General features: G+C 40.8%; 1 protein-coding gene across 13 annotated transcripts in view; it reads right to left on the minus strand.

The window, feature by feature from the left end:
• The window catches only part of ZNF536 (zinc finger protein 536), a 451,836-nt gene that overhangs the window by 327,823 nt on the left and 97,986 nt on the right, over nucleotides 1-26,027 (minus strand). For 12 of the 13 annotated variants that reach the window (XM_090062633.1, XM_090062643.1, XM_090062642.1 and 9 more), the window contains one exon: nucleotides 6,743-6,886. The exons of the other annotated variant lie outside the window; for it this stretch is intronic. The gene's annotated coding sequence lies outside the window, so the exon portion shown is untranslated. The remainder of the gene's footprint in view (nucleotides 1-6,742; nucleotides 6,887-26,027) is intronic. 13 annotated transcript variants of the gene reach the window in all.

The raw sequence follows: 26,027 nt of genomic DNA on the forward strand, positions 1-26,027 counted from the left end.
GGATCATTGGGCTCAGTGGGTAGGGACCAACAGGTCAATATCTGGTTGGCAGCTGTTATCAAGTCAAGTGCCTCAGGGGTCAGTCCATGGGACAGTTTTGTTCAATATCTTCATCAGTGACCTGAGAGATGGGATGGAGTGCACCCTCAGCAAGTTTGCAGATGATACCAACTGGGGGAAGCTAGTAGATATGCTGGAAGGCTAGGATTCAGAGTGACTTAGACAAACTGGAGGATTGGGCCAATAGAAATCTCATGAGGCTCAATAAGGACGAGTGCAAAGTCTTGCACTTAGGATGGAATAATCCCATGCACTGCTACAGGCTAGGGACTGACTAGCTAAGCAGCAGCTCTGCAGAAAAGGGTCTGGCCGTTACAGTGGACAATAAGCTGAATATGAGCCAAGAGTGTTCCCTTATTACGAAGAAGATTAACGACATACTGGGCTGTATTAGTAGCAGCATTGCCAGCAGATCAAGGGAAGTAATTATTCCCCTCTATTTGGCACTGGGAAGGCCACACTGGAGTACTGTGTCCAGCTTTGGGGCCACTGCTACAGAAAGGATGTTGACAAATTGGAGATAGTCAAGTGGAGGACAAGAGAAATGGTTAGTGGCCTGGGGAGCATGCCTTATGGGGAAAGGCTGAGGGAACTGGGCTTATTTAGTTTACAGTAGAAAAGACTACGTTAGGATTTAATAGCAGCCTTCAAATACCTGAAGGGCGGTTCCAAAGAGGATGGAGCTAAACTGTTCCTAGTGGTTCCAATGACAGAACAAGGAGTCTCAAACTGTAGCAAGGAAAGTTTTGGTTAGATATTAGAAGAAACATTCTCACTAGGAGGATAGTAAAGCAGTGAAACAGGCTACCTAGAGAAGTAGCAGAATCTCTAGCCTTGGAGGTTTTTAAAGCTAGACAAAGCCTTGGGTGGGATGATCTAGTTGGGGATGGTCCTGCTTTGAGCAGGGGGTTGAACTGGATGACTCCTGAGGTATCTTCCAGCTCTAATATTCTATGATTCTAGGTCTCTGAGAAAGTAGAGCCTTCAGATGGGGAGAAGCTAGCGACCATCCTAGGCAGCTATTGCCAACCCGTTTTTTCCATTTCCTCTGCTTATGTGTTATCTTGTAAGGTATTCTTAATAAAAGTCTGGCCTCCTGCTTATTATCTATCTTTGTTCTCATGGTCTTAACTCTCAGCATTGAGTTGCTTTCCATAATTTTGATTGTTCTTGTTTAAATATGAAACAACAATTAAATCCTTAACAAACAGTGGCATAAGACACTCACGGCAGAAACCAGAAATGTGCCATGATTTGTATGAACAAAAATATTACTGACTTCAGATTAGGCCTCCAGCAAATTTTATCAGAAACTAGAAAACAGTTATTTCTTAATTTTGGTAAATATTCAGCTTATCTTATTTATATGCATTTGAAGCATATCTTCATCTAAAGAAACATGTCAGTGTTCAGTTAGTCTTAAATGGAGCTGACCAAATCCATTCTTGACCGTCACTGTGATCACATTAACCCCTTCCTTGAATTCTTCCACACCAAGTTCAAGCTTGTCCTTATCTCCCAGCCCAGTCACATTCTCCTTTCCTCCACCTAACTTCTCTTATCACATAGTCCCTTTCCCTTTTATATCACTGATATCAGCTTGGACCAACTACTATCTATCATTTCTCCAATAACCCTCTTCATACATTGTTTCATGTCACCTGTTTGTATAGAAACCCCCCCAAACTGACTCTCTCTACTCTCAGTTTGTATTTAATGGCCACTCTTCTGTGATACTTAAAAGAGACTAGCTAACTAATGGATGAGTTGAAAGGCAGCATGTTAGGTGTTTGTAGGATCAGGGCCTTATGTTATAAATGCAGGGACTGCATCTTCTCATGTGAAGCATTGCAGTGTTACAAGAATAGCTATGATAAAATAATAAGACTGACTTCCTACTTACTCACTGGAAACAATACAGGCATAGGGGTCTATCTACATATAGTCTTTTGCAAGACTTACCTCTGCTTCTATAGCAGTGAACACAAATATTACCATTCACTTCACTCAGGTTAGAATTTCACCCTCAAATTCTAATATGAATCCTAATTATGTTTGGTTTTGACTAACATTTTAATACAGTCTCAGCCTGCCTGCCAAGCATTTTGTCTCTGTATGTATTAGGGATACAAGACAAAAACGAAATCTACAGCCCAGTCCCTACTAAGTAACTCCCTATGGCCACATCCAAAGAAGTATGGATGTTTGGTTCCCCGGGTTCCCTTGTGCCACTGCTAGTTGTCCTCGGGGAATGCCTGTGCCATGCACCCTCTCGTGCACAGCAGTTTACATCATGTGTACCACTCCACTTCTTTCTTTCTTTTTTTTTTTTTTTTTTTGGATATCCAGAGGTCAAAAAAAACCCCCAAAATACCCCACACTGCTCCCTTGCAGCATGGAGAACAACTGAACGTGCAATATGTGGTGCCACAGATGTGTCTGCAGCACCACATACCATAGGGCTGCGGTTATCTGGATGCAGCCAATAGTACTACTAACAGGAGTAAAGACTGTTTGTATCCTGGGTAGAGGCTAGAGCCTTCTCATAAAGTATCTATGCATTTAGAAAGTGATACAAAAACAAATCCTGAAGCCTTGCACTGACTAGAAATACCTTCATTTTTAAGGAACCACTCAGGGGTCAAGGTGTTATTCAATGTAAGTGAGGGTATCTGAATCTGCTTCACTATTTATAATCGACTCAATAGCACAATCCAATGGAAACCAAACCTGCAAATATGCGTGTTTATTTGTCGATTTCCCTAACAGCATACTATGATTGCCTAAAGAAAAGATTACTTTGTGCATGAACTAAAATGATTCAATTTAAGATCAGAAAGTTTTTTGGATAAAAATAATGTGGCACAGTAATTTGATTACAGCTAGAATCAGATACTGTACTCTACAGGCAAACAATTTCTGTGAAACTGAACAGTTTCCTGCCTATGTAACTGTGATTCACACATTTAAAATGATAAATTTAAACCCATCAATAGTAAATCAATTGCAGGTATAGCAGATAAAACTGGAATAATTCATCATATCGCTATATGGAAAACACAAAGAGTAGATGTAATGGGTAGTTTTGACTTCAAATTGAAATCTGTTTCTAGGTTTTTCAAGGACAATTCACTTTACAAAAGTCTAATGTATACATAAAAATCATCCATCAGCACATCTGATCCAAATATACTAATGATTTTTATTGGTCAGATCTTGAAAGTGAGGTTTATTTTTATGGAGTATGCATTAATTAACCCAACATGTACTATCTTCCAGTATATCTAGCCAAGTACTTTCATTTAAACATGTTTATTGTGAAATGTTTGCATTCCCAACATTTGTGGCCCACACACAGACTATTTCATACTTCTCTTCTGAGCATTTACAAAAGTTAAAAGGAGTTATTGTTTTTGATTAATGCACTTTTTGGCATTTTTAAATGTTCCAAAACTATGCTCCGAATACATTCTTTTACATAAAAATATCTAAACGCATTTATCTTAAAAGGAAGTATGAAATCGAAGAGGAATGGAGTCACATTTGATCATTTTAACTTTTCAGGGAAAATGAACTTTATTAACTTTTGTATATATTTGGATTTGCACAGAATATTAATGGACTGATCTGATGTAACTGTATCAATCATAAAGAGAAAAGCTATGTACACAGATATGTGGTGTCGTGCATTACAGATGGGAGTTCTAAGGCTGTGGCTGTCATCTTTTGATTAAGAAAAGGAAATGATTTCACTAAAAAGATATTCCCTCTTGTGTTGTTTTGTTTTAACTGAGTTTGTACTTTCCACCGAACTGGACATATTTATTGAGACTCATAAGTTACTTCACGGTTACCAACATCACTGTAATCTCAACAAACTATCTTTTTTCTTGCCAATTATCTAAATATCATAACTATAAAATATCTTAAAACATTCTCCATAGTGTAAACATCTTAGCTACAAAGCTTTAAGTGTAAACAGTATGATGCATCAGAATGATTTTAAGCGATGTTATAAAAACTGCTCTTAAAAACTAAACAAAAATGTAAAGCTTCCATCTGTTTTATGATTTTTCCACTGTAGAACTGCTGCTGTGTGCCAGTTTACTGAACCATGGCTTGCTAAAGAGATTGCTGGGGTCACAGATTGAAAAAACAAAGAGCAAGTCTTTAATGGTTGATTTTTTTTCCTCAAGTCTCCCTGATATGGCTTGAACAGAACAGAGTGCATGGCACAGAAAACACAGAACATAAAAATGTTCATGTTGCCTGTTGCAAGGACTGTTCACAGGTTAACATTTAGAAAAAGATGCCATTTAATTAATGATGTGAAATTCTTTTGTTACTTATACCTGTGTTGTCACCACTAAACCGCTGCTACATTATGATTCTCTCTACTATGTATGTAGAGTTAAATACAGACAGTAAATTGCATACCAAGTGATTGAAAAGATACACACACACACACACCAAGCTTACTTTGTGTGCATCCTTATCCAGATATGAGAGAATATGAATGAAAACATTCTGGATTTTTTCCACTGGACCCTGAGACAAAGGGAACCTATTTAGGGGACATAGCTTTTTAGAAGTACAAAATTTTATACTTAAATATTTGAGGAGGAGAATAGGTAAAAATCTAACAACCTATGCATGGCTATAATATTACATCTTTTCAAAAGTGAATAATACTAGTAGTTTCAATTTAAACTACTTTTATTTGACTATTAAAATTAAGACTAATCTAGCAAGGCACTTAAGCACATGCTTAACTGTGAGTATTTGAACAGTCCTGTTAAAACCTCAGACCCCAATCTTGCAAGCACTTATACACAATGCTTAAGTAGCCTCTTCCACCTCAGTAAGACTTTCCTCATGAGTATAGTTAAATACTATGTGTAAAAAGTGTTTGCAGGAAGAGAGCTTAACATTATATTTTTGTCTTGGACATGCAGGAAGACAGACAAGACATAAGGGATATGGTTTAACTAGGCTGCAACTTTATTAACTTAACTCATCTGGGAACTCTTCAGTAATAATGTACTATACAGGTCATCATTCCTCCCTTAATCTACTCCGTAGTGGAAGGCTGCCATCCTTCCCCCAACACCACATAGTTGGTCCCAGCCCACCATGTGGCCCAAGCAACTTCCCCTCATCTGAAGGTCACGTGATGGAAGAACAAGGCTTTGGTCCTTGTTATACAAGGTGTTAGGATCCTCAACCCCTTTCTCCATCCTCTTTAGGTGATGCCTTCCCCTCAGTCTACTTCCACTGCCATAGGGACTATAAGGAACAAGTACCTACACTGCACACCTGCCAATTTGAGACAACTTGAACCTTACATCCTGCCCACTGGACCCAGGGCTTTTGAGAAGCTCAACAAAGCAGCCCATTTTAGCTGATCCATCAGTGAAACAAAATTCCTTTCTACTTCAGAAAAAGATGGCCAGCATCATGCCTGCACTAGACCAAAAACCTCTTATCCCACAACAGAAGTTCTTGATCTGGGCAAGAAATGGTGCCTCACTGCAGGAAGGGGTTTATATGCCACTCTCCTAAGCAAATGGATGTGTGCCAAGATCCTACAGTCACCTAGTCTCCTCAGCTAATGCTTCCCCCCTAACTCCAGGCAGGCCCCTCTAAATCCATGAGGAAAGAGGAGAGGGTGTGGAAGAGGGACAGTAAAGGGAAAACCCTTGATAGGCTACAGTCCTTTTTCCTTCTGCCGTGGGGGTCCAGTCCGTCAGCAGCTTCAATTTCAGTTGCATTTTTTCAACTCTGTACATGAGTCCCACACATGGAGGACATCTAGTGTGAAGTTTTGGGGCCAATTTTAGGCTATGAATGTAGGGCAAGTAAGGCATAGGTGCATCCACTCGTATCTCTTAAAGAAAAAGCACCCCTCATGAGAAAGGGTGACAGGATCTGGTCCTAAGCCACTGAGCATCACTAATCTCTCTGGGTTAAGTTACAGAGTTGTCCCGATATCCTTAGGCTGGAGAAGCTGCATTTCCATATCCTCCTCTCATATTAGATAAAATCCTGAGGCATGTGTTAGGCAAACTTCAACTAAAATCAGTGGAGGTGAAGTCTGAGAAAAGACTGCAGGGTTTTGGTCACATCAAGTGGCATCTTCTGGTGTGTCACTGCTGCGACTGAAGCTCATGCAGGCAACCCCATGCTTCCAATGTTTCAGTGGTAGCACAAAACTAAGAACGGACAGCAAAATCTCAAAAGACCGAGTAAATAATCTGTCTGGAGTCAAACATACTCTTTTGGGTCATATTCATAGCAACTTTCACACTCCCATTCTCCTTTGCAATCATACTCTTGTGCACAGAAAGGCATTTTAGGCCAGAAAGGCATAGTCACTTCTTCAAATAGCATCACCAAACAGTATTCCTTGAGAAAACAAATGTATCGTTCTAACCTGTGAGGTACTTGCATACTCCTGTGAGGACAAAAAAGTGCCCCGTACTGCACCATCAGCATTAATTAAAATGCCCCGTTATGTAGATGATCGTTTTGTAATCAAAAGAGAGCTCCTTGTATAATTTTACACATTTTCCTGCTAATTCAGAAAGCCGAGTGGAAAGGGATTCTCTGTCCATTTCAAGGGGATTTTGTGTCCATTTACCAATTAATTAAATTAATTGATAAATGCAATATATTTTCTTACCTGAAGCAGATAGCACAGTGGAGTCTAGTAGCTTGTGCACATAACTAGGGAGCAGGAGCTTCTGAATTCTACTCCTGGATCTGATCTTGACACCCTCTCTGGCCTTGGACAGATCCCTTACCTTCTTTGCCTCAGTTTCTCCATCTGTAAAATGGAATAATAATAAGAGCTTAGCAAACCTGGGGAGAACAATTGTTCAGTCACATGGGAATAACAAATATTAATTTATTATTTCATTCATTCAAATTCCACAAAAAAAAAATTGATGTGTGTTGCCCACTCTTGACTGGTCACTTTTCCTTTTTTTTTCCTCCCTGCTAAACTCAGGACATGAACATTATTAAGAGTATTATTTTCTAACAATTCATGTCTAGTCCTTAAATATTTGCTAACTTCAAATTTCAAACAGTATTTGAAAATCTTCTTGTGCTGCTTAATTGCATGAGCCATCCAATGAGAAATCAGTTAGAACCATACCTGAATGCATATGAAACTTGATCATATGACTAAGGAAGAGTAAAGAATATAATCACATGGACATCAGTCTGATCTTGATACTTGGAAAGATCATGGAACAGGTCCTTCCCTTTGTCTTCCTCAATGCCTTGTCCTCTGTGAGGTATCAAGTAGCATTCCCCAGAGGTCTATCCTAGTTCTGCTATTGTTTAACATATTCCTTAATGATTTTGACTATGGGATTGAGGGCATGCTTAGCCAATTTGCAGATGACACCAAACTGGGTGCAATTGCAAGGTAAGGCTAAAATCCAGAATGATTTGGATAGACTGGAAAAATGGTCCTCAGTCAACCAGATGAAATTCACCAAGGACAAATGAAAAGTCCAGCACTGGGGACAGAATAATTGCATAGACAAACACAGACTAGGACAGGAGTAGGCAACGTTTTTTGGCTGGAGTGCTGAAAAAACCACAATGTCTACCTTAGAAGGTGCTGGAGTGCTGACACGCCAGAGCCTGAAGCAGCTGTTTGCAGCCTCCCGGCTGCAGACAGTCCACGGAGCTCGGTCTGCTTGCAGCAGGGCTTGCGGCCTCCCAGCTGCCTGCTGGGAGCAGCCTGGGCTCCATGGCTTGCAGCAGCTGCTTAGAGCTTGGGCTGGTGGTGGTGTGCCAAGCAAAATGGCCTTGTGTGCCATGCTCGCGTGCCGGGTGTTGCTGACCCCTGGACTAGAACAACTAGCAAGGCTGTAGTAGTACAGAGAAGAACTTGGGGGCTACAATGGACCAGAAACTGAATATGAGTCAACAGTGTACTCATGTTGCAAAAAAGCCAAGACCATACTGTGTTGTATTAACAGAAGTGTCATTTGCAAATGAAATGATTTTTCCATTCTGTTCAGCTTGGCTGAGGCCTCACCTGGAGTCCTATGTCCAGTTTTGGGCCCCACACTTCAAGAAGGATGTGGATAGATTGGAAGAAGTCCAGCAGAGAGTGACAAATATGACTAGAAGCCTGGGAAGCATGACTTATGAGAACAGGTTGAAATAACTATGGTTATTCTGTCTAGAGAAGAGAAAACTGAGGCAGGATTTAATATCAATATTTACATACTTGGTGGGTGATTATAGAGAGGGGACAGGACTAGGAGCAATGGACTCAAACTGCAGCAGAGGAAATTTTGGTTGGAGATCAGAAAAAACCTTCCGACTTTGAGGGTGATCAACCATTGAAACAAACTACCTAGAGAAGTTGTGGAATCTCCATCCCTAGAAATTTTCAAGAGCAGGTTAGATGATTTAGTCAGGGATGATGCTACCTTGAGCTGGAGACTAGACCAAATGACCTTCCCTATTTTCCTATGATCCTACAAACTCATCAACAAGACACAACATGTGTCCTATTGAATATACAGTCTCAAAGTTGTGCTGTGTTGGCTGGTTATACAGGCCATGTGGTATGAACTGTGTCCCCCAATCAGCTAACCTGTGTAACTCAGCAATACAGTAGAAATTTGGGTTTGCAAATTCAGCCAGCTTCCTTTCAATGAATCATCATTACTTAATTCATCAAATCAGGGAGCAGAAGGAAACTTTAGTTTCCAAGTAATTTTATGAGTGATTCTCACAAAATCTACAGGGCAAGAATGATTTTATTTTCATCATTCACTTTTATATCCAGGTTTTTTTTGAGAGAGAGAATGTATGAAAAGGTATGAAAGGTTACTTTGATTATCTTAATGGATTATTTAAACTCCTCGCAGTTTTAGCTGTATCATTCTTGGCCCCCATCCTTTAACACTTGTGCACATGCATCGGTTTGCCCAGGTGATTAGCTCACTGGCTGAGATAGGAGCCTCTTATGCGCAACACATTTCATTAGCCTAGGGTGTCTCAAGGCATCCAAAAAACAACATTCCCACTTTTACTAATCTGGCTGTATTCTTTTTATGGTGTTTATGGAGTCAAGTCTTCATGTTTAGACAAGATGGATGGAAATGGGAAAAGAAAAAATGAAAGTATCAGTCAGTCCAAATGAAAAAATGTCAAAAATTCATATGCCTTATGCTAAAGGCCAAAGAAATGAACAAAAAAAACACTTTGGAAAAGAAGCTAAAAGTAGAAAAGAAAGACCCATAGCTATATCACCAGAGACCAGATGAACCACGTTTCCGGTCTCAAATACAGACAGTATGGATAAATCTGACTAGTCAATCTGCACCTTTTCCCCCTCTAATCACTAATAAAGTTTGAAAGGAGCTATTTTTGAAGCAGTCCATGCAGTGTTTCAGCTCAGTATTGTCAGCTTCAGATCTTAAATGTAATTTCTTTTATAATTACATTTTAAAATAGCATTAAAATAACATTAGGGAGGTCATAATCTGAACTTTTAATACTTGTGCATATAGTGTAAGATTTGCAATGGATCTTCAGCATAGCTCCTCAGGGTCAGACTCATCTTGACATTCTTTCTATCCTCATTCAAATAATCCACTACAACCTGAGCTTCACATATATTTAAACACTGACTCCAAATAGAAACATATGGAAATACACTTTGATCCCTTTGTTAGTCACAGTGCAAATCTATGTTTGCATTATATATTTCTAAATGATGATTTAGGTGGACATGTACCTAGGAGCTTAGGTTTAAGTACTTACACTTGAAAATGGGGCCTTGAATTGCTTAGAGCATAATCTGGATTGACTCCATCACTCAGGTCTGAGTAACTTCAATATTTCTTAACCACTGTAGCAAATGCTACTTTAATATTAGTCAATTGGAACCACTCTTACAGGCCAAATTAGGCACATGCTTAAGTATCAGGAGTGAGGTAGGGGTGAGATTCTAGAAAGTAAGTTCCCTGAGCTCTCGTTTGGTCCTTTATGGGAAATGATGCCCAGGTTCGTGGCTTCAACCTCTCCTCTAGAATACAAAGGGAAGGTTTGGGGGTCTTTATTGGATCCATCACATAGTTCACACAGTTTGCAGGAGGAACAGGTCTAGCACAGCTTTTACTGACTTAGACGGAAGATGGGTCCCATTTTAGTTCACCAGCAGGCATTGAGGGGGCGGATTCAAGAATCTGCTGTAGCCATGCAAAAATTTCCGAAAATATATGTACTAGATAGCACTGATTGGTTTGCCAAGCTTAGAAGAAAGCAAATCCCTGACAATTTGCATGGACATTAATTTGACCAAGTGTCCATCAGTCCACTGCAGGAAAACCCAAATCTAAGAATAAAGTGGGCAGAGGTCCCCAGTATTGTTAACATACAACTGTCATCTGTTATGGGGCAGAAAGCTACCCCTCTTGCCATCTGTGCAAACCACTGTTCACTGAACTCTGCAATCCCATGCTGTAGTTTGCAAACCCCTCAAATCTTGAATACCGGATTCATTTTAAGTGGGATTGAAGCTCATCTGTTGAGAAAACTCCATTAACTAATTGACTCCACTCTAGTGCTCCACTCTAGTGCTCCACCACAAGTTGGGAGGCAAATTGGCACCAAAAAAAGGAATATATATATGTGTGTATATATACACACACATACACACACACCCTCCCAAAAGCAAAAAAAACCAAGTTCTCTCTCTAAATACTGGTGCTAAAACAAATGATCTAGTTAAAAAAAGGCTGTGCCTTACAACCAAATTTGAAATTTTATAGGCTTTTACTCCATAATTTGTACTGGAGCCTTCTGTTATTTTTAAACAAACTGAATTTCTTACAGCTGTGAAATTTACATCTTAAGAGTGTCTAGTGGCCATATGCATTAATTACTTTACTGTATTATTTTAATGAGTTGGGGGTTCAACTTGAGAGAAATCCTGCTGAATCCCTGTTTTCCCACAGAGTTTCTCTAGGGTGTGATTCAGTCACAACTAACACACACAGAGCCAACCTCTGATGAGTTCACATAGGTTTGTCTGTTTGTTTTGTTTTACACGTGTCTTGCAAAGTTACCCAACACTGGGTCTGGTTCCAAATTCTATTACCTGAATCCTGAAACAGAATTTCCTAGGCTTTGGGAAAAAATGTATTTGGATCTGAATGCCAAGGCTCAGGTTAGTTTTAGTGCACTTACACATGCACGCTCATGTGCATGCAGGCATATAATCACATTCATAAAAGCAAGAAGAAAAACTGTAGTAGTTAGCCATGCTAACCATTATACTGCCTAATTTTGGCCTTATTGATATTTGAAAGAACAACATAAAAAGAATACACATTAATGCAAACTTCTCCATCACAGTTCACCGCAGTCTTTAAATTCACTGAAGAGTCATTGAAAGGCTCCTTGATGGTTGTAAGGATTGGAGAATGTCTAAAAGGTAACAAAACACAAGTAATACATTGTCGCCTTACCAGACTTTTATTTTATTTTGGTCATTTGTGTAAAGTCTGGACTCCTATATTTTTTTGTGCAGGAATATGTAATAATGGAATGTTGGTTAGGATAAAGATGATGTGCAAGTTAATGGCTGGCTGGTTGTGAGAAGAAAGAAACAGACTTCCTTGAAAAAGAACATCTTCATGAGACTTTATAAGAAGGACAATTGTTTTAGTGATAAGAAAAATAAATGAGATAACATTTTCAGGTCAAATCAAATCTGAGTTTTGGCACTTGCGATTTTGCAAGTGGAACAACTGTCATCGTGGGGACTGAGGTGGGGCTGCCAAATGTAAAATACAGGCTTGAAACAACTTGAGCTGTAGTAGTAAGCCCTTCACATGCACCTGAAGTAGACTTACATCCTCTGCAGATCAGATAAATCGTGGGTTACACAGGCATATAAAGATAAATGGGAATAGTGAAATTAGATGTCTGTTGTAATTGACTGTGCTTACAAATTGGGAACTTAGATGGTCAACTGACCTCAACTACAGCCAAAATAAGTTGCTGCTTAGAAATCAGTCCCCATATGACTGTGCTTCCCACCTCTCTTAGAAAGGGCACATCCACGAACACAACTTCAGTGAGCTACTCTGAATTAAAATAAAAACACTTACAATAGAAGCAACAGTTATTATTCAGAACATGCTTTTTATCAGGTTGAAGATAAACTTTATTATAACTGGTGGAGATGATATCAATGATTTGTGGTCTGTGAGAATTCTGTAATAAGGAATGGTAATCTGTCTTGGGGCAAACAATATTGTTCTGTTTACCATGCAATTAAAATAAGAAGTCACAATTCCAGGCCCAATAACAAAAATAGAGGCAATGGGCAAGGGGGAGGAATTGACCAAATTAGAAACTTTCATAGGACAATTAGTTGAGGATTGTGAGTTACTTATGGTCTTTGAGTCTGATGTGCTTTCTAATTTCCATGAAGAAATACATCCCCCTGCTTCAGAGGATGTTCGACTGGAGAAGTGTTTACACTGCAAACTGACTGGGGTGGGGGCAGAGTCTTTTCTGCTCTCTTGTAACCTGCCAAGTATATTGAACAGCAGCATAATGTCATTTTTAGAAGTGTATCAATACAATACCAGTAAGAAAATCTCCCATTATGTCATAATAAAACTACGGTAAAAGCCAGCAAGAGTCACAAAACCCCAAATTAAAGCCAACTGTGTACACAACTGTGTAGCATTCATGGTAATTTACAGACAGAATCTCCCTCTGCTTTGAATTTCTTGGCTCTAATAGATTCGCTTCACTACCTTAAAGTTACCGAAACATTGTATTTTGTGTTTACACTTAAAAGTGTCTTAAGTGACTGCCATATGGAATAGCAAAAACTGGTGACCTTTAGAGGTGGTCCTTGACTAAAGGTCAAAGTAAATTGTGCCAGGAGACAGAGAAACTTTCAAGTTGTTTAAGAAAAGGGGTTGCCTGTGGTGGGGTCTCTGGTGCTGTTTTCACCCTAATGTAATGGACTTTTGACTTGAAGGTATAAAATACAGAATTGTAAATACAGTTTAATCACATAAATATGACTGGCATTCTCTGGTCTTCCCTTAACTATACACAGGCAGCACAGACCTAGTGACCGTGATCCTGCAGCACCAGGAGTTTTAAAACTAACATCCATGAGATTAGAAGCAGATCTATTACACAACTTTACTTAACTACCAAACACGACTTACAGAGTGCTACTGTCTCTCTTGCTAAAGATACCTTTACAAATAAATCAAATAATCATATATCTGAACCAGCTGATTCAATTTAGTGTTCCTTGGAAATCTAAGGCAAAGGTCTTTGTTGTGGGGCACTACAGGCTGTACCAATACAGCAAGAGCTCCAGAAGCCACTACAAGGAAGTGAATGCCTCCCAGAATTTGAGCACTGTCTCCTGGAACTATGGCCCTTATGCATGGGCACTTTGTGCCTCCTGTACATGTTTTGCTAGTATTGTTGGCTGGAATGAGAGAGAAGTAACACAGGATGGTAGAAAAGCAAACAAAATCTTAGGGGGTATTAAAGAATAAGCTGTAAAAGTTAAAAATATTGAGTTTGATATTGGACAGTGTTGAACAGCCTACCAGGACTGTGCACAGCTTCTGTCCCTGATTCAATTCAGAAGAGATTTGGCCCAATTCGCTGGCTGAATCTCCGAATCCAAATCGAATCAGAGGACCCTTTAATCTCTCTGAATTGAATTGGAACCCTCCAAATCGATTCAGCGAGATTTGGAAAGATTCAGAAATTTGGACACAGACACAGTTTTTAATGTTTTTTCTACACACTTCCCTATGTAGCAGGCGGCTCGTGAATGCTGCGATGCTGGGGCACATGGCATGCCCCACAGAAGTGCTCTTGGCAGCAGACCCGAAAGTGGACAAGAAGCACTTCTGGTCTGCCTCTGGGTCCCCCTCCCCGTGCACCTCAGCTCAGTGACTGGTGACTCCTGGGTCTGGGGCAGGGTCCTGGGGTCCCCTGCATACTCCCCGGGGATCCAGAAGTGGGCCAGAAGTACTTCTGGGTTCACCGCCAAGCATGTAGTGGGGACCCCCACATTTCTTTCTATCCAGCACCACAGCATTCACAAGCTGTGCTGGTACCTTGAGGTATGTAGAAAAAAACTTGTAAACCTGTGTCTGTATCTGAATCACTGATTCTTTGAATCAGCATCGAATTTTCAGATTCAGATTCAGCTGTATTGAATTGGGGACAGTTATCCAAATCAATGACTTGAATCACTGTCTCCGATTCGGGCTGAATCCAAATCGAATAGGTCCTGCTTCACACACCCCTATAGCCTAGCTATAAGCAGTGCCACCTACTCACTCTATATAATAGAATGGAATACAGAAGGTTAGGTGGGTTTTCCAAAATACCCTCTTGTAACACGCATGAATGAAGAGGCATCTAATGAAATGGAAAGACGACACGCTTAAGGCCGATAAGAAGAAATAAGTTTTTTAAACGATGAATAGCTAACCCATAGAATTCATTTTTGCAAAATAATGCTGAATCCAAGAACTTGGCACCATAAATAAAAAATGTTCAAATATTTATTATATGGATAATGTGAACAGCTACAGGAATATTAGATAGGAAAAAATATGGGTGCATATACTGACAACTGCAAGGTAGGAGTAAAGAAGAAACTCCTGCTTTGGGTCAGGTTATTCAATAATTGGCCATTACCAAAATCTTTCCACGTTCCCCAGAAGCATCTACGGGTAGCCACTGTCAAGTAGCACACTTGACATAAAACAATACTTGAATTTTTTGGAGTAACAATTCCCATGATCTGTGCTATATTCCAGAATTTACTCCCAAACTTGTACAGCATGGTATGTTTCTCCATAGAGCAATATTTTCTCTCAGTAGTAGTCCCTTGAACATTTCTGTTTCTGTGGACATATTGACGTAAAATAGGGCAAAAGGTATTCTAGTTCTAATACCATGTGTAAGAGAGAAGATTCCTTAAATTTTTTGTACACAGGAGGTCTAGGATTACAAAACCTATCAAGCAGACAGCTCTAAAACTATTTTTAAAGGTCATAAATTAGGTACTCTCTTAAACGTAATTCAATCATCTATGGTTATAGTAGCTTGATTCTATTAGTTGTCCTATGCATTTTACAAAACAGAACTCCATTAACATTATTCACTTATAGTTTCCATCTATAAGTGGATATTCTGCTCAACAGGCTTTAAATAGATTTTTTTTTCTGAAATTGCTATTAAGCATACTTTTACTCAAAGGGCAAAGCAGGCATAGGATTATGCTTGTACTTCATGTGAAGGATACATTTTCAGCAAGCAAAACCACATTCCTATGCAGTAAAAATACTCCATATAAGCCGATTGTTTCTATCCCTCCTAACCTTGCTCAATAAGGATTCTATTCCGATCTTCTGAGTTAGGTCAAGTTCTTCAATTTGACTGAATTAAGGTAACTTATTAGAAATCTTAGTCGGTGCATTTTGTATACAGAATTCTGCCCTTTTAGTGTCCCAGGTGCACTTCAGTTACAAGACACTGCTCTGAAAAAATTCAAGGTTTGTTTTGTTTTATTTTTTTCTATTTAATAAAATGCAGTGGACAACTTCTTCTTTTATATACCCTACCTTTAGAGATCACCATTAAAAAAAAGAAGCCATAAATTTTCCACAATAAATTTGTCTCCCTTTAGACAAAATCCACCTCCATTTGGCAAATGATTTTTGTTGGTCCCTAGTGTGGTTATTTAAGGTTACACTACAAGTAAATGGTCACCCTTCACCCTCACAATTTACATGACAATTTACATCATTATTCTCAATGTGATATATACATGCATGCATGCAGTGCAGGCTAAAATACGTTTTCAAGAGTCAATCCCAAAGCACAATAGCTGCCTTACAGCAGCATATGAAATACCATAACACTCTTTCAAAGTGTAACTAAATACATATTGATCACTTAGGACCAGTATAGTGAGCACAATCTGAGTACAAACACAAAGGTATCTTTCTGTCTATATAGAATAGGATCCTCAATGCTCTGGCTGCTGTTTTTTGAGTATGAGGCAGCCAGGGTGGTGGGAATCATATACTTCTGTGCTGTTGATTGATTAAGCCAATCCCAGATGATCAAGATGCTCTACCTAGATCAGCAAATTTATATTCATTTTCACATAGGAAAAGGTTGAATTTCAGCTGGCTGCTCTGATTCAGCTTAGGGATGGGGCTGGACTTTCTTTAGGTTCTAGCCCTGTTCCTAGCTGGCTCTCACACATACTGGCCTAGTAAGGATTATTACCTCCACCAGTTCCTTTGGGAACTGTCTTACTTTCACTTTATATTTGACCTAATGTAAATATCTCTCTATTTTACAAGGATAAATTTATGAGTCTCTGATCTGAGTTTGCTGCCTCATCACACTGGACTCATTATAGTGGACCCCACAGCATTACATTCCTCAAAAGCAGCCTACACGGTGCACACTCTTGTCCAGACCCTGAGCTGTGGCCAGCAAGCTCTAGTGGTATGGCTCAAGGATGGAGATAAGTGCTCCTCTGATCTTGGGGCCAATTCAACAATAGGCTGGATACTCCTTGAACATACATCAGCTATCAGTGGTACCCAATGGGCCATCTTTTCCCTTTCTCCCCAGCAAACCTCCTGCAGAACTCCACTGCTGTATCAGCAGCTAAGCAGTGCATGGCCTATACCACTCTATTTCATCTCTGAGAGGACCTCACTTTTGCTTTAGGACCTAGCTTTGCATCAGTGAAGCAGCACAAAAGAGCTCTATTGTATCAGGAATTCAAGGGCTCCTTCTGGATTACACCTGACATAGGTATCTCCCAACATTAGAAAAGCAGGATTTTGCAATATTATACGTCACTCCCACCACACACTGAGATACAGCCTCAGCTAATGTAAATCAGCTTGGCTCAGTGCAAGTCAACAGAGTCACACTGATTTACATCAGCTGAGCATCTGTAGGCACACGTAATGTCCCTGGGCTTGGATAATGGAGAAAAGAAAAGCAAGTGAGATTTCAATCCCCAGCTTAGTTTTGTAGATACCACCCTGTCTCACCCTTGTTTCTCTTTTTGTCTCCATGTAGCTGAACAACAGTTGTATTCAGCTGCTCACTTGTAAATAGAAATCATTTTTACATGGGTGGGTTGGAACAGCCCTGTTTTTTCTTTCGGTTCCCATTATTTCATATATTACACACATGTTCTGTCAGTGAAGCTCACTTTGTTATCTAAAACATCTGTGGTACCCTGCTGTGGAGAAAGCCAGTGTTGCTGCTGTGGTTGCTGCCTGTCTTTATTAGTCTGATGTAGTCCTATGATCGTGTGTGGTACACAGGTTAGATTCAGTGGTGTTTGAGCTGTACATTAGAAGCCATAGGATTCTGTGTGGGCCACAAGTTCAGAATGAAGCACAACTGCAGCAATCTGTTCTTATGTGAAAATGTGAAAACAATTTTGCACATGTGTTAGTGCAAACACCTTATGAATATGGCCTGGAATCTGTACATCAGCTGGAAGGCAAAGTTATTTCACAGATGAAGTACCCACCAGAATGGGAAGAGGCCCACAGTATAAAACTGGAAGGCAAGCTCAGATACATTTCAGACACTGGGGAAACAGAAAGATTGTAATTTGATGGATCTGCTTCTCAGAGATTTCCTTATTTGTTGCAAAATAATGATGTATTTATATTGCTAATACCTCTTCATTCTAGTCTTATTTTGGACTGCTTCTTCATGGACCTACTCCCAGTGTGTTCAGGCTGACCTCTCTAGGGCCTACTGCTCTTTTAGAAAGATAATGTTAAAGATATGTAGAATATGTGAAAATTCCAGGTTTATTGATACATCAAGATATTAAAGGATCAACTTAAAAATCAAAAATCGGTCTGAATGTTTCTTAAGTTTGAAAATATGAAAACCAAGCAATTATAGGGAATTTACAGGGAAACACGTATGTGCATGTACCTTGCTTGTATGACAGCACTGATATACAGTCAGTTTTACCAGTTCCTCTGTAAAATATATGAATACACCTCTCATCTTTATAGGAGTTGCTGTCAGCAACAGATACTAAAAACACATATGTTTTAAGAATAGGAAAATGTGACTGCAAAGCCTCAACATTAACTGAGGAGCCAGGGAAAGGTATAATTTAATAAGTTATTTAACTGGGTTTTTAAAAAATAAAATGAAGACTCCAAGTTGATGGTAACACCTCTTATGTTTCTAATGTTTTGATAAACTACCTTGTACTATAAAAATAGTGCTGTAAAAACGTGTAAGAAACTTTTCCCTTAGAGTAAGATTTACTCATCAAATAAAAAACAGTGTTAAGTCCTAAGACCTGTAGGTAAACACAAAACAGGTTTATGTAGGTTTTCCAGAACCCCCAAAGACTCTGGGCCTAATTCAGAGAACAATTATGGTATGGAAATGTCATGTGATTTTTGTCACTGATCTTTTCCATACAAGTCAGTTTGCATGTGTATCCAATTCGAGAGTCAAAATTGAAGACTTATGTGGAGATAATTATAAGTGAAAATAAAACACAGGCATTGGAAACACCCCCTTTTCTGGATAAAATAACCGATTGGCTGGTCACAGCAGGAATTTGCAGATGATAATAAATTATTACTATATAATACTATATGATAAATTATTGGTGGAAAGCATTTTGTAGTATCTTTCAGTAGCAACACTGTGGTGACAAAAAAGGAAAAAAATAAACATTAGACAGACCCCAGACCATCTCTCACCCAAAATTCCTTCTGCCCAAAGCGTTACTTGACACTACTTGCTTTACTACTATAGCATTAACACGTAAAATGTGTAGGGGCTGTACAGACATAGCAGAAGCTGACCTTGAGAAAATTTACAATTGATGCCCTCAAGAACTCATCGCATCTTAAGCACTTAGGATGGCTAGGCAGAGGGTGCAGATGTGGCTACAAGCTGCCATTACACTCCTACAATCCTGGGGTCATCCAACTGCTGACCCAGTCCTTGATGTATGATAGAACAAACTTAAGAACTGTTCCAGCTGCCTAAACTGTCTACCGGCAGTGCCCTCCCTTCCTCTCCCTCTCCCCCTCCCCCCAACCCCAGCCCTAGCTCCAGCCCCCGCCCCCGCCCCCGCCCCAGCCCCAGCCCAACCAGGAACTAGTCTGGTAACCAGAGAAAGCTGCTTTCCTTCAGCCATGCCCCCTGAGCATGATTTACAACTATTACAGCAGATCTACATTGTTGTAGGATTCCCTTAGACATGAGATTTGGAATCTTTCAAAGACCAGTTAGAAGGTCCTGGCTACTTTGCATCATTGGAAAAGGTACAAATCATCTAGAACAGAACCCAGAACCTGATCCCAAACTTGCAACGTACGTGTGTGTGTGTGTGTGTGTGTGTGTGTGTATGCACATACATGCACACACTGGAAAAAAGTGTATCTTCAGCAACTGATGTATGAAGCCATGCTGAAGTCCCTCTGAAATATCTGATTTCCTGTTCTCCTTTACAAAAATACCTCCACTTCTCCACTTCCTATTTAGTTCTTTGGTTAAAACCACTATTAATTCAAGTCCCATTCCTGAAAAGAAGCTGTTTGCAGGCAGAAGCTTCAAGCTGCAGGCATTCTTGGGCAGGATGGGGGTATAAGGCAGCTTTATCAAGTTTGTTCAAACACATTCTTGCATGAATGCAAGTACAGCTCAAAAGACTTAATAAAACAGAATTCCCCTTTGCTCTTGATGTGCATGTCAGTCTCCTTGTATTCAGTTTTATACTCATTTGAATAAAGCAGCCATCCCTTTTCGTAGTACAGCCATTGGTACCAGCATCTTTCCTCAGAACAAGTCTTGTGGTCATTGTTCCACAACTGCAGACAACCCTCTACCACTTGTTGAACTTTGAAGCCATGCCTGCTTTACTCTGCAGGTTAGAATCTGACCCCAAATCCATTAAATCACACAGTAATTTTAAAGTTTTATCTTTAGAGGGTTTTGGTTGTAAACACAGAACACTACACAAGAAAAAAAAACAAACAAACCTTGAACTTATGACTTTACATGCAACCCTGAGTTCAAATTTTGTGTTATTTACTAAGAAAAATCTGGGGTCTATGCAAAGACAGCCCACACCCACACAGGCAAGTAGGCAAAACTGAACTACGTTGCAGTCATGTTCAGATCCAAAAGACACATGTGGATTCTATTTCAGTATAGTCATATGATTTTTCACATGCAAAACATGTGTCAGACTGGTTGGTTTTGACATTTAAAAGATAGTGTTGCTTTTTTTTTGGTTAAAAATACATTAGATGTAAGGTTACCACATATCCGGGTTTTCTCAAACATGTCCTTTTTTGGGTCCTCCTATCTCCATCTGGGCAGTTTTTTTAAATATCAACACAAGTCCAGGAATTTGTTCTGCTCAGCATCGAATTTTTTCCTGGCACTTCCCAGCTTGCGCATGCTCACACATGGCCTGCGTGCAGCCAGGCAGAAGGATGGGAGCGGCCCCAGCAGCTGCATGCAGGTAAGTCTATGGGGGGGAGGAAGGGTTGTAGGGCCAGGGCTTGGGGACTGTCTGGTGTGTGTGTGTGGGGCAGAGGTGTGTGGAACGTAAGGGTGTGAGATTGGGGGTGGGAGCCTGCCAGTACTGGGGGAAGCTATCTGGGCGCTGGGACTGCAGCAGGACAGGGAAGATGCATGCCGCTCCAGCGTGGGAAGGGGGCAAAGGGGTGCAGGGAGCTGTGTGACCCAGCTGGTGGCACCGGAGCTGGTGCCTGTGCTTGCAGGGATGTGGCAGCCAGGAGACACTATAGGGCTGCTCCCAGGAGCAGTGGGATGGGGGGAAGCAGAGGGCTGTGGGTCAGGAGTGAGGGATACCAGAAGGGCTGGGGGGCCTGTGGCTTGGGAGGGAGGGGCACCAGGGGAGGCAGAGAACTGTTAGTCAGGAGCAGGGGGCACAGGTTGTACCAGGGCACTGTGGGTTGGGAATGAGCATGGCTTGGAAGTGAGGCACACCAGCATAACTTGGGAGTGATGGGTAGGGGCATGGCACAGGCGTATCACTGCCCCATCAACCATCATATTACCCCCTCTCTCCCCAACAGGTGATCTCTTTTCTTGAAACTGAAAACATGGTAACCCTAATTAGGTGGCACTTGAAGACATGTCATAATCTGTAAAGGAAAGCTCCTGCAACCCAGAAAGAGATGTTGCCTGTAAAGTAGAGGTGCATCCTTCAGTAAAAACTGTCAATTGAATTCACCAGCCAAAGGGCCATGAGTTACTTACCCAGGCTATGCCCTATACAGCCTTTGGGGCACACAGGTATCTGGCACACAGCTGCTAATGAATGAAAGAGGGCAAAAAGGCTCTGACTACTGATAGTTTGGAAGCAGTAATTAAGAGGAGTCACTATTTCGTCTCAGAAAATCCCACCTTTCCTTTATCACTGGAAGAAAATTGTTATCCATTGAATCTCCTTTTCTCTTCCTGACAGAATACAGCCATTGGGGTGTGCAAAACGGGCCCTATTCAGTTCAGATTCGGCCTGAATTGGGGATAGTGATTCAATCTGTAGATTTGGATCACTATCCCCAATTCAATTTGGCCTAATCTAAATCTGAAGATTCAATGCTGATTCGGAGATTCAGCAATTCAGATGTAGACATGGCTTTAAAAGTTTTTTGTACATACCTTGAGAAGGCAGGCACGGCTTGTCAACGCTGCAATTCTGGGGCAGATGGAGTGTCCCGCAGAAGTGTTTCGGGGGTGGACCCTCAATGTGCTCGGCAGTGAACCCAGAAGTAGACCACTTTCAGGTCTGTCAGAGAGTGTACAGGGGTGCCCCCCCGCTCCTCCTCCCTGGCCCCTCCACCCCCCACTCGGTGGTTCGCTGCTCGGGGACCCTGGGTGCCCCCCCAGACCCAAAAGGCACCAGTTGCTGAGCCGGGAGGGGGCTGGGGGGGCTCCCCCGCATGCTCCCCGGCAAACCCAGAAGTGCTTCTGTGGGATGCTCCATGTGCCCCAGCATTGCAGCATTCATGAACAACCTGCTACATAGAGATATGTAGAAAAAACATTTATAGCTGTGTCTATGTCTGAATATTTCCAAATCTCTCCAAATCGATTTGGAGGGTTCCAATTTGATTCTGAGAGATTAAAGGGTCCTCTGATTCGATTCAGTTTCGGAGATTCGGCCACTGAATAGGGCCAAATCTCTGCCAAATCAAATCAGGGACTGAAGCTCTGCACAGCCCTAACAGCCATCATAAGAGTTCTAAATTTGATCCAGGGAAGAGACAGCAGTGGGAATTACATAAGGCCCTAAAATAATTTCCTTTCCCAACATCCCAGGAAGTTATGTGTTGCACTAAGTATTCATTCACAAGGCTACACAAAGGAGTAGCAACAAGGTAACAATGGGATATATTCTCAAGTCTGTGTGCAGAAATATTTAGTATTAATAGGAATTATGGATGTCAATCTCGAAGTACTGAGAGTAAACCTGAAAATCAGGAATCATTACAAGAGGAAAGTTCTCTAAATGCTGGGCCCACATTGTCCACTACTCATCTAACAGGCTGTCTATTTTATTAATGTTTAGTATGATTCTAAGGATCATCATTCAAGGTAGCATGGTAACCTCTTTGAAGTAGAAACTATCTTGTTTTTATATCTGTACAATATCTAGCACAGTAAGGTGCTGATTCAGGACTGGTGCTCCATGTTGCTATCACAATACAAATCGTTGTAATATAGGATCCAACAGGGAAGATATTCAGATGCCTAAAAGTCCCTCATTTTCCCCACTAGTGACTTGATATGTCTATTCATTAAATTGTAATTATTCAGAACAAGGTCGAATACTTTAATAAAATGTTAAAGGAAAATTAATACTCATTAGGATTTAAATTTGCCAACTATTTGTTGCAGGGGGGAGTTGAGGAAGGATGGCTTTTTCTTCTGGTGACTGTTGTATTGGTTATTGAGACATTAGCTAGTCAGTTAAGAACAGCACTGAGACTACTGGTTAGGACTTACATACATATGGGCTAAGTACAAACAGCCAAAAAAACCTGAGGCTGAATTGATTCAATCAGGTTAATCTAAGCTGTGTAGATTGGACAAATAAGCAAATGAACAGACATTTACTTTTGATTCTGGAAATGCAGCCGCATGTCTGCAGTGGCCTAAGCTAGAAGCCAGGCAGCACTAGGGAACACTTCCCTGCTCAGCTGGAACAGACAGCTTGAGCCAAGGCTAATCTGTACACCCTGCATGGGAAGGGTTTCAGAGCAGTGAAAGCAACCTGGAATACTGGGGGACTGAGTTAACTTGAATCTGGAGGAGATCTGAGGCAGAAGTTCAATAAACCAATTTAACCTAAATAAGATAAGTCTGCTACTACATCCATCCAGGGTCATCTTAAACTTATTTCAGCCATTTTAAAAGTGGTTTATGTGCACTGAACTTCTGTTATGTTACAGATCTGAACCGGTTTCCAATCACTTATGCTGGTTTATGGGTAATTTCTGTCCCTAGCCTAGGAGAACTGGATATGGAAGTTGAACAATACATCTCCTCCCAATCTTGCCAGTGCTAGTATCTGTCACAATTCCAAGGACTTGATCCTAAGGTCTCAACACTTTGCAAGACCAGTTCCTATGACTAAAGCCAAAACTGAAAAAGTCCTATTTTTTCTCAGCAGAATAACAAATATGTTGAGGAATGTGAATACTGAAAAAGATTCATTGCAAAGTTAGTGCAGGTGTTCCTATAATTGTGCTGCCTTTGGAAAACCCACAGCATTCAGTGCCCCTCCAATTCACACACCCAGCTGTGTGGTGTGGTGGGGTAGTGGTCTATTGTTAGTATACAGGTTTGCAATAAAAAAGCATGAAGTAATATTGGCAAGCTCAAGCTGAAAATATTTTTTTCTTCTGCTGTCTCTCTGCATCTATTTATTTAGTTCAACTTGCTTTGTTTCTGTCTTTATATTCAACATATTCAAAAAAAGGGTCAGAGTGGGATTTAAAGATGTAATAGCATGCAAAAGTCTTTTGAACACTAAGAGAAAATCTCAAAAGGTTCACACATAAGGGAACAAAGATATAAGGATAGCTTTGAACCTTAGGGTCTCTTGCACTGCAAGCAAGTGCACTGCCAGCATGTCACAGGTGTACACCACATGAGCAAGTGAAAAAATAAAATGTGATTGTGAAGGGGTGTGATGCTGATGGGTCTGTGTCCAGAATGCATTAATCCCAGGGTGAACGTGTGCATCTGTTAGATATTTATACAGTCCCTACTAGTAGTTTGTACAGATATCTAAGCAGGTGAACCTCAGCAGCTTTGAGACCATATGTTACAGAAGGGATGCAAGGTGTTGTGAGAGGATTATCAGACACTGCGGGTATAACGAGGGGGAAGCGCATCTATAATACAGGCCTAAGTACTCAGGATTCCAGACTTCTATTCTATTCTAGACTTCTGCTGATTAGATCTATGATACTGGGGCTTTGTCTCTCTTCCCCTGTCTGTAAACCTGAGGTTTAAAGCTGACCAGGAGGCAACTATTCTGTTCGAAGCTAATTTCAAGGTTTTAAAATTTGTTTTTGTGAGACAGGTGGGGGAAGAGGGAGAAGAGATTCTATCTCCCAATAGTTGTAGGAATGCCAAAAACATGGGAGGCAGCAGTTCAAGTCCTGGTTCCTCTTCCTGAGCCAGGGGTTTCTCCCTTAACACAGGGGTGGGCAATTATTTTGGGCCAAGGGCTGCTTACTGAGTTTTGGCAAGCCATCAAGGGCCGCATAACAGGCAGCCATGGGCAGATAAATATTAATTTTCTAAAAGTTTTAGGGGCGAGATAGAGTGGCCTGGTGGGCTGCATCTGGCCCATGGGCTGCATTTTGCCCACTCCTGCTCTAGAAGATTGTTCAGAATCAGAAGAACAACTTGAATCAGCCTCTCTCCTAATCATCAGGTTATGACATGTGAGCACATCTCTTCCTCTTCCTCTCCTCGCCCCCATGAAAACTTTGTTGAAGCTGATATATTTCCAGAAAACATTTTGGATTCACAGAAAGAGCATATTTCTATTAAGTGAAATTTTGTCAGAAATGTTCACTGCTTCTACTAACTATCCTTCACAGAGGAACTGTGAGAATTCATTAATCTTTGTAAAACATGTTGAGAGATCCACAGATGAAATGTGTGAATATTTATTATTAGCAAAGATGAATAAAATCTACCAGCTAACAGTTTACCATCCACTTTAACCTAGACGGCTCAGTTTCTGCCATTCAAAATCGTGACTTTTAGGAAACAAGAGGAAAGGCATTTCATACCAAACATAAAGAGCATTCTGTAATAGACCCATGTTAGGGAAAATGTTTCTGCCTTTGAATAAAAATAACCTCTAAGACACTTCAAATAGTCCAATAGTAGTACTGTAATCGGCACAGTTTGGGCTGAAGCAGTGAAACTATACAAGCTGCTAAAGGCTTTAAAATGAGTTATACAAGTCCCTGTAGTCAGAGGGCTAAGTTCTGGCTTTGAATTTTCATGTATAGCACTAACTGAAATCACGGGGAGCTGCAAATGCACATAAGGCCCTGAAAGGGTACAAACACAATGCAGTATGTTTGCAGATCTATACAACTTCGAGCATGAACAACACGTGCCCCCAGAGGCTGGGGAAGCATGGCGACTGCATGCAGGTGGCAGTGACAGTGTCAGCAGCGGGGGCATGGTGGCAAGCGGGGAGATCCCACAGGCAGCTGCGGCAGTGTCAGCAATGGGGCACGGGGGATATAATGGTCGGCGACCACCCGCAGACATTGCCAGCAGTGGTAGCGGCAGCCAGCAACAATCAGCGACTGCCCACAGAT

This window comes from Crocodylus siamensis, chromosome 9 (genome assembly GCF_052110815.1).
Source record: "Crocodylus siamensis isolate JL-2025a chromosome 9, ASM5211081v1, whole genome shotgun sequence".
Lineage (NCBI taxonomy): Eukaryota > Metazoa > Chordata > Crocodylia > Crocodylidae > Crocodylus > Crocodylus siamensis.